A 12,352-nucleotide genomic window follows, 5' to 3' on the forward strand; every position below is an offset into this window, starting at 1 on the left:
GAGTTCCCATGGGGTCCAGAAGAGGGTATTGATTGCTTGGAGCTGCGTGGATTGATTGTGTGGAACAAGGTCATGCCTCCTATAGTACCACTCCCTGGGCCAAGTGTATTCAAACCACCACACCTGGGAACCCACAACTTGCCTATGCCTCTTCTGTTCAGCTATTGGCTGCCATCAATCAGAATATAACTTATTCACCAATCAGAAATAACTTGAGGGCAAGGCCACATAGCATCTCTTGGGTCTATATGTGGATTTTCTCATTTCAGGTCTTGGGGGCCTGCACTTACCATTACAATACACAGCAAAAGACCAAATCTCAACAATATACAAAAGAAAGCTGTCTAATTAATTGCTGGTTAGGGGTGTGAGTGTGTGTGTGTGTGTGTGTGTGTGTGTGTGTGTGAATTTGACACAAGCTAGACTCATTTGGGAAGAAGAAACCTCAACTGAGAGAATATCTCCTTCAGATTGCCTGTAGGCAAGTCTGTGAAGCGGGTTTTCTTGATTAATAATTGATGTGGGAAAGCCACACCCACTGTGAGTGGTGTCACCCCTTGGCAGCGGAGCCTGGGTGGTAAAAGAAAGCAGGCCAGTTCACAGTGTTCTCCATGCTCTCTGCTTCAGTTCCCACCTCCAGGTTCCTGACTTAAGGTCCTGCCCTGGCTTCCCTTTTTGATGGGCTCTGATCTGGGTGAATAAGCCGAATAATGTCTGTTCTCTCCAAATTGCTTTTGGTCTGAGCGTTTTATCACAGCGATGCAAAATAAACTGGGACAGCCAGCTGACTCATGGTGGTTTGTTTTAGAAACAGTCACAAACTGACACAACTACAAGCCATCTGGTTTATTATAAACAGTAAAAGCATTCTTGTAATTGTGTCAATCTTATTAGAAAAAGCTATTTTTAAATGAATCTGAGAAGTCACTTATGTATGTATAAGTCAAAAATGCTTCTAATCCATCCATCTGATCTTCAGAAAGGCTTAATTTCAGGGACCATGTTTGTATATGCCATGTATCAGATGCATGCTCTCTCTATGTCACCACAGGATGAGCTACACTTAGAAATACTTGTACTCAATTCCCTGGCTTTCTGACTGTGAAGTCTGTATTGAGTGGGGGTGCATTTAGCCATAAAAGGACATCCTTCAATTTTATCAGAAGGATACAGACTCAAAGCTTCTTTCTTCTGAGAAACTTTCCCAAGTTTTTGGGGGGTGGGGAGGGGGGGACTTGCCTATTTCATTCAAGAAGCCATCATTTCCCAAACACCATGCATATTACCATGAGCTGTGGGAAAATATAAAAAGAAAGATAGGAAGGAAGGAGGGAGGGAGGATGGGAGGGAAAAAGAAGGAAGGGAAAGGAGAAAGAGAGAGAGAGAGAAAGAGAGAGAGAGAGAGAGAGAGAGAGAGAGAGAGAGAGAGAGAGAGAGAGACTTATTAGAACCCCTACCTCTCTGTGTACACTCCACCATCCTTCCCATCTCTGTGGCCAGCCAGTCATTTCCAACCCCAATAGGGCTCATTCCCTATCCAGCCTTCCCAGTCATCTACTCTCCTCTCACAACTGCTCTCCTCTGACCTGCCTCCTGGACGTGGTTACCCACCCCAAATCAAGAAACCCCCACATCTACCATCCTTGCACTTTCTGACTAACCCAGTAACATGGCAAGTGTTATCTTCTTCCGTTCATATTTGGATACACAAATCATCAGTTACAAAACCAAGTTGTTGCCTTATTTTGCTCTTACCTTCCATTTATTTTTCCATAGCAACTGTATAATTACCTAATATCTCACTTCACACATTCCCACAAAAAAAATTAACTTAGGGCTGACAAGATGATGCAGCTGGTAAAGGCACTTGTTAAGCCTGATAGCCTGAGTCCAATGCCCAGAACTTACAGGGTAGAAGAAGACAATGAGTTCCCACAAACTGGTCTCTGACCTCTGCATGCATGTATTCAGGCATAAGGCTCTCTCTCTGTCTCTCTGTCTCTGTCTCTGTCTCTGTCTCTCTCTCTCTCTCTCTCTCTCTCTCTCTCTCTCTCTGTGTGTGTGTGTGTGTGTGTGTGTGTGTGTGTCCGTCTCTCTCTGTCTCTCTCTCTCTCTCTCTAGTAAATACATACGTTCACCTCGGAATTTGTATTCTGAAGCTTGGGGAATCTGGCAAGTTCATCCCCCTCCCTGAACTCTGTCTAGGAAGACACACCTAGCAGAACACCTGGCAAGACAACTGGCAGAACACCTGGCAGGACACCTAGCAGAATACCTGGCAGGACACCTGACCAGACACCTGGCAGAACACCTGAAAGGACACCTGGCAGGACACCTGGCAGGATACCTGGCAGGACACCTGGCAGAACACCTGAAAGGACACCTGGCAGAACACCTGGCAGGACACCTGGCAGGACACCTGGCAGGACACCCTTCCCCACCGCTCTTGCTATCCTCATGCAATTCAGCTGACCACCCTTCTTCTTACCTTCCTGTACCACGATTTCCATTTATACTTACTATCTTGATTCATCTATGAACTTTCTTGAGTTTTTTCTGTTCTTCAGTCAACTTTCCCTCTTCTAAAATATTTAAATACTTAAAATTAAACTAAATTACATCTATTGGTCTTACCTCCTTTTGGTTCTAAATACTTATTGTCTGTTTCTTGTGAACCAGGACTATCAGATACGTTGCCGTGCAACATATCTCAAAGTAGATAACTCATTGTTCGGTAAGCACAGAGAAGCTAGTAGATAATCATGCAACTCATCATAACTACAAAGCCAGCCTATGGCAGAATGTACACTTGGGCCCTGGCTAGCTAGCCACAAACACCTGTGCTAACCACTGCCCAACACTGCCTCTTCCTCTGACTTTCCCTCTCCTTTCTCTTCCTGTCACAGTCAGGTCCTCACTCTTCTGGAACTACTCCCTGAGGACCATTTGTGAAAGCTTTATCCCTCCTTCCTCCTTCTCATGAACATAGTCACCTACTCCTCACCTGGGTAGCTCTCCTGAGATGCAGCTGTGTGCCAGCTATGTGTGGCCCGGTGCAGGTCATGCAGCCAAATGCTCTGTGACCGCCTTGAAGTTTCTGAAGAGAGGTGCACAAAGCATCAGCTGTAGGATGGCTCACATTCAAGGAAGACGGCACCTTCTAAGCCATCCTCATTGGGGCAGCAGGTCTAGGTGCACGAGCTCACATCACCATATGGAGTTCTGCAGCATAACATACAGACACAGTCTGTAAGTCATAAAGCAGTGAGCAGATGACCAAGCACAGGCATGCAAACAAGGGAAGCCTTCCCATGCAGGCTTCCCAGTCAGCCCTTGCTGCTTCCCAAATTACTTGCTCAACTTCTGCTATTTTGCTGTCTGGGTCCTCCCTTTAATCCGTATTTATATGCAGTGCGGAGGATGGTTTGTGTGCTCTTCCAGCTTAAGCAAATTACTCGAAACAGCTTCCTGGCAAACATTCAGATAACACCCAATGGACCCACTACCGTGATGAGGGAATTGTTATTTATTAAGTTGGGGAGAGGTACTATCTGCTTGTTTTTTTACTAAAGGCCTTAATTCTCCTCTTCTGGTTCAGGGAACCCAACAACCCACTCTTTTTGAGACAGGAACAGAACCCTTTGCTCATTATCCAAAATATTTCAAAAAACGGCCAGCCCTTTGCTTCCCAGCAGCATCTTTTATCTGCCCCTGAAAGACTCACAGATGTGCTGGTTTCAGCCAGGGTAGAGAAACTCAAAGGCACTGTATTCAAACCTTATTGGTGCCATGCCTTTCCAATATTTGCTATGTTTCCGTTAACCCAAGAAAGGTATCTTTTAACTTTCCCTTAGTGTATTTAATAACTTTAACAAATACACAAGCCAACGTGGCTGCCAATCCTATTTTTTCGTCATGCCTCTAGAAACCAAGGGCAGAGAGGTTCACGGGTGACTTTCGTACATATTCACACTAAAATTAAAGGCAATGTCTGAAATTTAGTGAAGCCATCACACAGTTGAGAGGAGACAGAAAAGATCTTTGTCTCTATAGAAAGACTTATTCTTCGAAAACCACGTTCCCAGTAGTATGCAGGCATTCACAGTAAAAAGTTAGTAACCAAGCAAGGCTTGATGGTGCATGCCTGTAATCTCAGCTCCTGTAAGGCTGAGACAGGAGAGTCGTGTATTGTAGGATTTCCTGGCCTATATAACAAGACTCTATTTAAAGAAAGGAAAAAAAGGGGCTACCTTGCCAGCAGAGTCTTGCCCACCGCAAGGGCCCACACGGGACTCCCCACGGGATCCTAAGACCTCTGGTGAGTGGAACACAGCGCCTGCCCCAATCCAATCTCGCGGAACCTGAGACTGCGGTACATAGGGAAGCAGGCTACCCGGGCCTGATCTGGGGCACAAGTCCCTTCCGCTCGACTCGAGCCCCGGGCTACCTTGCCAGCAGAGTCTTGCCCAACACCCGCAAGGGCCCACACGGGACTCCCCACGGGATCCTAAGACCTCTGGTGAGTGGAACATAGCACCTGCCCCAATCCAATCGCGTGGAACCTGAGACTGCGGTACATAGGGAAGCAGGCTACCCGGGCTTGATCTGGGGCACAAGTCCCTTCCGCTCCACTCGAGCCCCAGGCTACCTTCCCAGCGGAGTCGCCTGACACCCGCAAGGGCCCACACAGGATTCCACACGAGATCCTAAGACCTCTAGTGAGTGGAACACAACTTCTGCCAGGAGTCTGGTTCGAACACCAGATATCTGGGTACCTTCCCTGCAAGAAGAGAGCTTGCCTGCAGAATACTCTGCCCACTGAAACTAAGGAGAGTGCTACCCTCCAGGTCTGCTTATAGAGGCTAACAGAGTCACCTGAAGAACAAGTTCTTAACAGTGACAACTAAAACAGCTAGCTTCAGAGATTACCAGATGGCGAAAGGCAAACGTAAGAATCCTACTAACAGAAATCAAGACCACTCACCATCATCAGAACGCAGCACTCCCACCCCACCTAGTCCTGGGCACCCCAACACAACCGAAAATCTAGACCCAGATTTAAAAACATTTCTCATGATGATGATAGAGGACATCAAGAAGGACTTTCATAAGTCACTTAAAGAATTACAGGAGAGCACTGCTAAAGAGTTACAGGCCCTTAAAGAAAAGCAGGAAAACACAGCCAAACAGGTAGAAATCATTAAAGAAAAACAGGAAAACACATCCAAACAGGTGATGGAAATGAACAAAACCATACTAGAACTAAAAGGGGAAGTAGACACAATAAAGAAAACCCAAAGCGAGGCAACGCTGGAGATAAAAACCCTAGGAAAGAGATCTGGAACCATAGATGCGAGCATCAGCAACAGAATACAAGAAATGGAAGAGAGAATCTCAGGTGCAGAAGATTCCATAGAGAACATCGACACAACAGTCAAAGAAAATACAAAATGCAAAAGGATCCTAACTCAAAACATCCAGGTAATGCAGGACACAATGAGAAGACCAAACCTACGGATAATAGGAATTGATGAGAATGAAGATTTTCAACTTAAAGGGCCAGCTAATATCTTCAACAAAATAATAGAAGAAAACTTCCCAAACATAAAAAAAGAGATGCCCATGATCATACAAGAAGCCTGCAGAACTCCAAATAGACTGGACCAGAAAAGAAATTCCTCCCGACATAATAATCAGAACAACAAATGCACTAAATAAAGATAGAATATTAAAAGCAGTAAGGGAGAAAGGTCAAGTAACATATAAAGGAAGGCCTATCAGAATTACACCAGACTTTTCACCAGAGACTATGAAAGCCAGAAGAGCCTGGAGAGATGTTATACAGACACTAAGAGAACACAAATGCCAGCCCAGGCTACTATACCCGGCCAAACTCTCAATTACCATAGATGGAGAAACCAAAGTATTCCACGACAAAACCAAATTCACACAATATCTTTCCACGAATCCAGCCCTTCAAAGGATAATAACAGAAAAGAAGCAATACAAGGACGGAAATCACGCCCTAGAACAACCAAGAAAGTAATCATTCAACAAACCAAAAAGAAGACAGCCACAAGAACAGAATGCCAACTCTAACAACAAAAATAAAAGGAAGCAACAATTACTTTTCCTTAATATCTCTTAATATCAATGGACTCAATTCCCCAATAAAAAGACATAGACTAACAGACTGGCTACACAAACAGGACCCAACATTCTGCTGCTTACAGGAAACCCATCTCAGGGAAAAAGACAGACACTACCTCAGAGTGAAAGGCTGGAAAACAATTTTCCAAGCAAATGGACTGACGAAACAAGCTGGAGTAGCCATTTTAATATCGGATAAAATCGACTTCCAACCCAAAGTTATCAAAAAAGACAAGGAGGGACACTTCATACTCATCAAAGATAAAATCCTCCAAGAGGAACTCTCAATTCTGAATATCTACGCACCAAATGCAAGGGCAGCCACATTCATTAGAGACACTTTAGTAAAGCTCAAAGCATACATTGCACCTCACACAATAATAGTGGGAGACTTCAACACACCACTTTCTTCAAAGGACAGATCGTGGAAACAGAAACTAAACAGGGACACAGTGAAACTAACAGAAGTTATGAAACAAATGGACCTGACAGATATCTACAGAACATTTTATCCTAAAACAAAAGGATATACCTTCTTCTCAGCACCTCACGGGACCTTCTCCAAAATTGACCATATAATTGGTCACAAAACAGGCCTCAATAGATACAAAAATATTGAAATTGTCCCATGTATCCTATCAGACCACCATGGCCTAAGACTGATCTTCAATAACAACATAAATAATGGAAAGCCAACATTCACGTGGAAACTGAATAACACTCTTCTCAATGATACCTTGGTCAAGGAAGGAATAAAGAAAGAAATTAAAGACTTTTTAGAGTTTAATGAAAATGAAGCCACAACGTACCCAAACCTATGGGACACAATGAAAGCATTTCTAAAAGGGAAACTCATAGCTCTGAGTGCCTCCAAGAAGAAATGGGAGACAGCACATACTAGCAGCTTGACAACACATTTAAAAGCCCTAGAAAAAAAGGAAGCAAATTCACCCAAGAGGAGTAGAAGGCAGGAAATAATCAAACTCAGGGGTGAAATCAACCAAGTGGAAACAAGAAGAACTATTCAAAGAATTAACCAAACGAGGAGTTGGTTCTTTGAGAAAATCAACAAGATAGATAAACCCTTAGCTAGACTCACTAAAGGGCACAGGGACAAAATCCTAATTAACAAAATCAGAAATGAAAAGGGAGACATAACAACAGATCCTGAAGAAATCCAAAACACCATCAGATCCTTCTACAAAAGGCTATACTCAACAAAACTGGAAAACCTGGACGAAATGGACAAATTTCTGGACAGATACCAGGTACCAAAGTTGAATCAGGATCAAGTTGATCATCTAAACAGTCCCATATCACCTAAAGAAATAGAAGCAGTTATTAATAGTCTCCCAACCAAAAAAAGCCCAGGACCAGATGGGTTTAGTGCAGAGTTCTATCAGACCTTCAAAGAAGATCTAATTCCAGTTCTGCACAAACTATTTCACAAAATAGAAGTAGAAGGTACTCTACCCAACTCATTTTATGAAGCCACTATTACTCTGATACCTAAACCACAGAAAGACCCAACAAAGATAGAGAACTTCAGACCAATTTCTCTTATGAATATCGATGCAAAAATCCTCAATAAAATTCTCGCTAACCGAATCCAAGAACACATTAAAGCAATCATCCATCCTGACCAAGTAGGTTTTATTCCAGGGATGCAGGGATGGTTTAATATACGAAAATCCATCAATGTAATCCATTATATAAACAAACTCAAAGACAAAAACCACATGATCATCTCGTTAGATGCAGAAAAAGCATTTGACAAGATCCAACACCCATTCATGATAAAAGTTTTGGAAAGATCAGGAATTCAAGGCCCATACCTAAACATGATAAAAGCAATCTACAGCAAACCAATAGCCAACATCAAAGTAAATGGAGAGAAGCTGGAAGCAATCCCACTAAAATCAGGGACTAGACAAGGCTGCCCACTTTCTCCCTACCTTTTCAACATAGTACTTGAAGTATTAGCCAGAGCAATTCGACAACAAAAGGAGATCAAGGGGATACAAATTGGAAAAGAGGAAGTCAAAATATCACTTTTTGCAGATGATATGATAGTATATATAAGTGACCCTAAAAATTCTACCAGAGAACTCCTAAACCTGATAAACAGCTTCGGTGAAGTAGCTGGATATAAAATAAACTCAAACAAGTCAATGGCCTTTCTCTATACAAAGAATAAACAGGCTGAGAAAGAAATTAGGGAAACAAAACCCTTCTCAATAGTCACAAATAATATAAAATATCTTGGCGTGACTCTAACTAAGGAAGTGAAAGATCTGTATGATAAAAACTTCAAATCTCTGAAGAAAGAAATTAAGGAAGATCTCAGAAGATGGAAAGATCTCCCATGCTCATGGATTGGCAGGATCAACATTGTAAAAATGGCTATCTTGCCAAAAGCAATCTACAGATTCAATGCAATCCCCATCAAAATTCCAACTCAATTCTTCAACGAATTGGAAGGAGCAATTTGCAAATTTGTCTGGAATAACAAAAAACCTAGGATAGCAAAAAGTCTTCTCAAGGATAAAAGAACTTCTGGCGGAATCACCATGCCAGACCTAAAGCTTTACTACAGAGCAATTGTGATAAAAACTGCATGGTACTGGTATAGAAACAGACAAGTAGACCAATGGAATAGAATTGAAGACCCAGAAATGAACCCACACACCTATGGTCACTTGATCTTCGACAAGGGAGCTAAAACCATTCAGTGGAAGGAAGACAGCATTTTCAACAATTGGTGCTGGCACAACTGGTTGTTATCGTGTAGAAGAATGCGAATCGATCCATACTTATCTCCTTGTACTAAGGTCAAATCTAAGTGGATCAAGGAACTTCACATAAAACCAGAGACACTCAAACTTATAGAGGAGAAAGTGGGGAAAAGCCTTGAAGATATGGGCACAGGGGAAAAATTCCTGAACAGAACAGCAATGGCTTGTGCTGTAAGATCGAGAATTGACAAATGGGACCTAATGAAACGCCAAAGTTTCTGCAAGGCAAAAGACACCGTCAATAAGACAAAAAGACCACCAACAGATTGGGAAAGGATCTTTACCTATCCTAAATCAGATAGGGGACTAATATCCAACATATATAAAGAACTCAAGAAGGTGAACTTCAGAAAATCAAATAACCCCATTAAAAAATGGGGCTCAGAACTGAACAAAGAATTCTTACCTGAGGAATACCGACTGGCAGAGAAGCACCTGAAAAAATGTTCAACATCCTTAATCATCAGGGAAATGCAAATCAAAACAACCCTGAGATTCCACCTCACACCAGTCAGAATGGCTAAGATCAAAAATTCAGGTGACAGCAGATGCTGACGTGGATGTGGAGAAAGAGGAACACTCCTCCATTGTTGGTGGGAGTGCAGGCTTGTACAACCACTCTGGAAATCAGTCTGGCGGTTCCTCAGAAAATTGGACATAGTACTACCGGAGGATCCAGCAATACCTCTCCTGGGCATATATCCAGAAGATGCCCCAACTGGTAAGAAGGACACATGCTCCACTATGTTCATAGCAGCCTTATTTATAATAGCCAGAAGCTGGAAAGAACCTAGATGCCCCTCAACAGAGGAATGGATACAGAAAATGTGGTACATCTACACAATGGAGTACTACTCAGCTATTAAAAAGAATGAATTAATGAAATTCCTAGCCAAATGGATGGACCTGGAGGGCATCATCCTGAGTGAGGTAACACATTCACAAAGAAACTCACACAATATGTACTCACTGATAAGTGGATATTAGCCCCAAACCTAGGATTCCCAAGATATAAGGTACAATTTGCTAAACTCATGAAACTCAAGAAGAATGAAGACTGAAGTGTGGACACTATGCCCCTCCTTAGATTTGGGAACAAAACACCCATGGAAGGAGTTACAGAGACAAAGTTTGGAGCTGAGATGAAAGGATGGTCCATGTAGAGACTGCCATATCCAGGGATCCACCCCATAATCAGCATCCAAACGCTGACACCATTGCATACACTAGAAAGATTTTATAGAAAGGACCCAGATGTAGCTGTCTCTTGTGAGACTATGCTGGGGCCTAGCAAACACAGAAGTGGATGCTCACAGTCAGCTAATGGATGGATCATAGGGCTCCCAATGGAGGAGCTAGAGAAAGTAGCCAAGGAGCTAAAGGGATCTGCAACCCTATAGGTGGAACAACATTATGAACTAACCAGTACCCCGGAGCTCTTGACTCTAGCTGCATATGTATCAAAAGATGACCTAGTCGGCCATCACTGGAAAGAGAGGCCCATTGGACACGCAAACTTTATATGCCCCAGTACAGGGGAACACCAGGGCCAAAAAGGGGGAGTGGGTGGGCAGGGGAGTGGGGGTGGGTGGATATGGGGGACTTTTGGTATAGCATTGGAAATGTAAATGAGCTAAATACCTAATAAAAAATGGAAAAAAAAAAGAAAGGAAAAAAACAAGAACTAGAGATGTAGCCAAGGGTAAGCTACTTGCCTATATGTACTAAGCCTTAGAACTGAAGAAAAAAAAAAAGACAAAGTCAAGTCCACGCCCCTCGGAAAGATGCCGTGTGAAGAAGCCAACCTTAGGGAGTTGGGTAAAGCACATCCAGAGAAGAAAATGGCTCAGGCAGGATTTTGAAGCTCTGGACTTGGGGCAGGGGTTGTTCTTGGCATTGAACTTGAGAAAATTCGTCAAATTCTACTACATATCAAATATAATTGATGAACTCCAAAACAATTGAGCTGCCTGCTCCTGCAGCAAAGATTTCATTGCTGATTTCAACTCCCAGCTACCTCAAAACAAAGAATGAGAACATCTTAGAATGAGCTACAAACCATTCTTAGATACAGCAGAGGATGAGCCTAAGAGCCATTTAAAGTATTTCTGGCTGCCCCATTGTTCCGCTAGTGTGTGTTAGTATCCATGGGGAAAGCCTAGCTTCCGTGACTGTAAGACTGAGGGTCGCAACCTGTAAAGCCTGTTAGGTGGTCACTTTGTGACCTCTTCCTTGGGCTCTAGGGTCACTGTTTGTACGTTTCCTCTAAGACGTCTGACCTTTTATAAACTGGCTTGATAAATAAGCATGGAAAGGATCCAGCCACTACTCTAGCTAACAAAAAAATCTATTATTTCCACTTATGCCAAGAGTATCTAGTTACAAATTATAAAACCCCTTTCTTGCTAGCAAAATAGAAAATTGAAAAACATAGACCCTTTATGACCAAAGCTATAAAGCATAACCAAAGGCATCCAAGAGCTTATCAACTACAGAAACAGCACATTCTTCTAATAAAAATATTTGGTTTTGTACAAAAAGTCTGAATAAATTTATATAGCTAATGAGATGCTCTTCAAATTTTCTTTTTTTTTTTTTTTTTAAATTTATTTATTATATGTAAGTACATTGTAGCTGTCTTCAGACACTCCAGAAGAGGGAGTCAGATCTCATTACGGATGGTTGTGAGCCACCATGTGGTTGCTGGGATTTGAACTCTGAACCTTCGGAAGAGCAGTCGGGTGCTCTTACCCACTGAGCCATCTCACCAGCCCGCTCTTCAAATTTTCAAAACGATTTGAAGGGAGCTTGACAAAACAGTTCTAGACTTCTGAACGCATGAGACAATAAACTTAAAATGTCTTCAAGAGATATTTCAAAAGAAAAATAATTCAGGGAACTACTCTAACCAGGATAAGAGTACAACAGCAATTGCTCAGAAATGAAAGAAGACAAATGGAACTACAGAACAAATGTCCACCTAGGGTATCCAGCCTCGTGAACTAAACTACTGAACTCTTGGACCATCCTTTGCAGACAGGGACTTTTGGACTAGCTGGACCACAGCATGTAAGCCGTTCTAATAAATTCCCTTTTTAAATATATAATACATTCATATTATATATTCATTCTACTATATCCATAATCATGCATAATATGAATATATATTCACTCTATCAGTTCTGGTCTCTAGAGAACCTTGACTAATACAATGAGATTTCCAATTTGGTTTCATTTTAGCTTGGATCCATATTTGGCTTTTTGAAATGAGATCTAATATAGCTCCTGCTGACCTTGAACTCCATAGGTAGCTGAGGATGACCTTGAACTCCATAGGTAGCTGAGGATGACCTTGAACTCCTGGTTCTCCTGAGTCTGTATCCCAAGTGCTACTACTACAACCCTAA

The 12,352-nt window shown here is 42.3% G+C and overlaps 1 long non-coding RNA gene across 1 annotated transcript in view; it reads right to left on the reverse strand.

The window, feature by feature from the left end:
• Positions 1 to 1,218: 1,218 nt before the first annotated feature.
• The window catches only part of Gm42201, an 88,777-nt gene continuing 77,643 nt past the window's right edge, over positions 1,219 to 12,352 (reverse strand). The window contains exons 4-5 of the long non-coding RNA XR_880745.1: positions 3,005 to 3,222; positions 1,219 to 1,292 (exon numbers count right to left, since the gene is read on the reverse strand). This is a non-coding gene — a long non-coding RNA (predicted gene, 42201). The remainder of the gene's footprint in view (positions 1,293 to 3,004; positions 3,223 to 12,352) is intronic.

Source organism: Mus musculus, chromosome 3, assembly GCF_000001635.26.
Source record: "Mus musculus strain C57BL/6J chromosome 3, GRCm38.p6 C57BL/6J".
Lineage (NCBI taxonomy): Eukaryota > Metazoa > Chordata > Mammalia > Rodentia > Muridae > Mus > Mus musculus.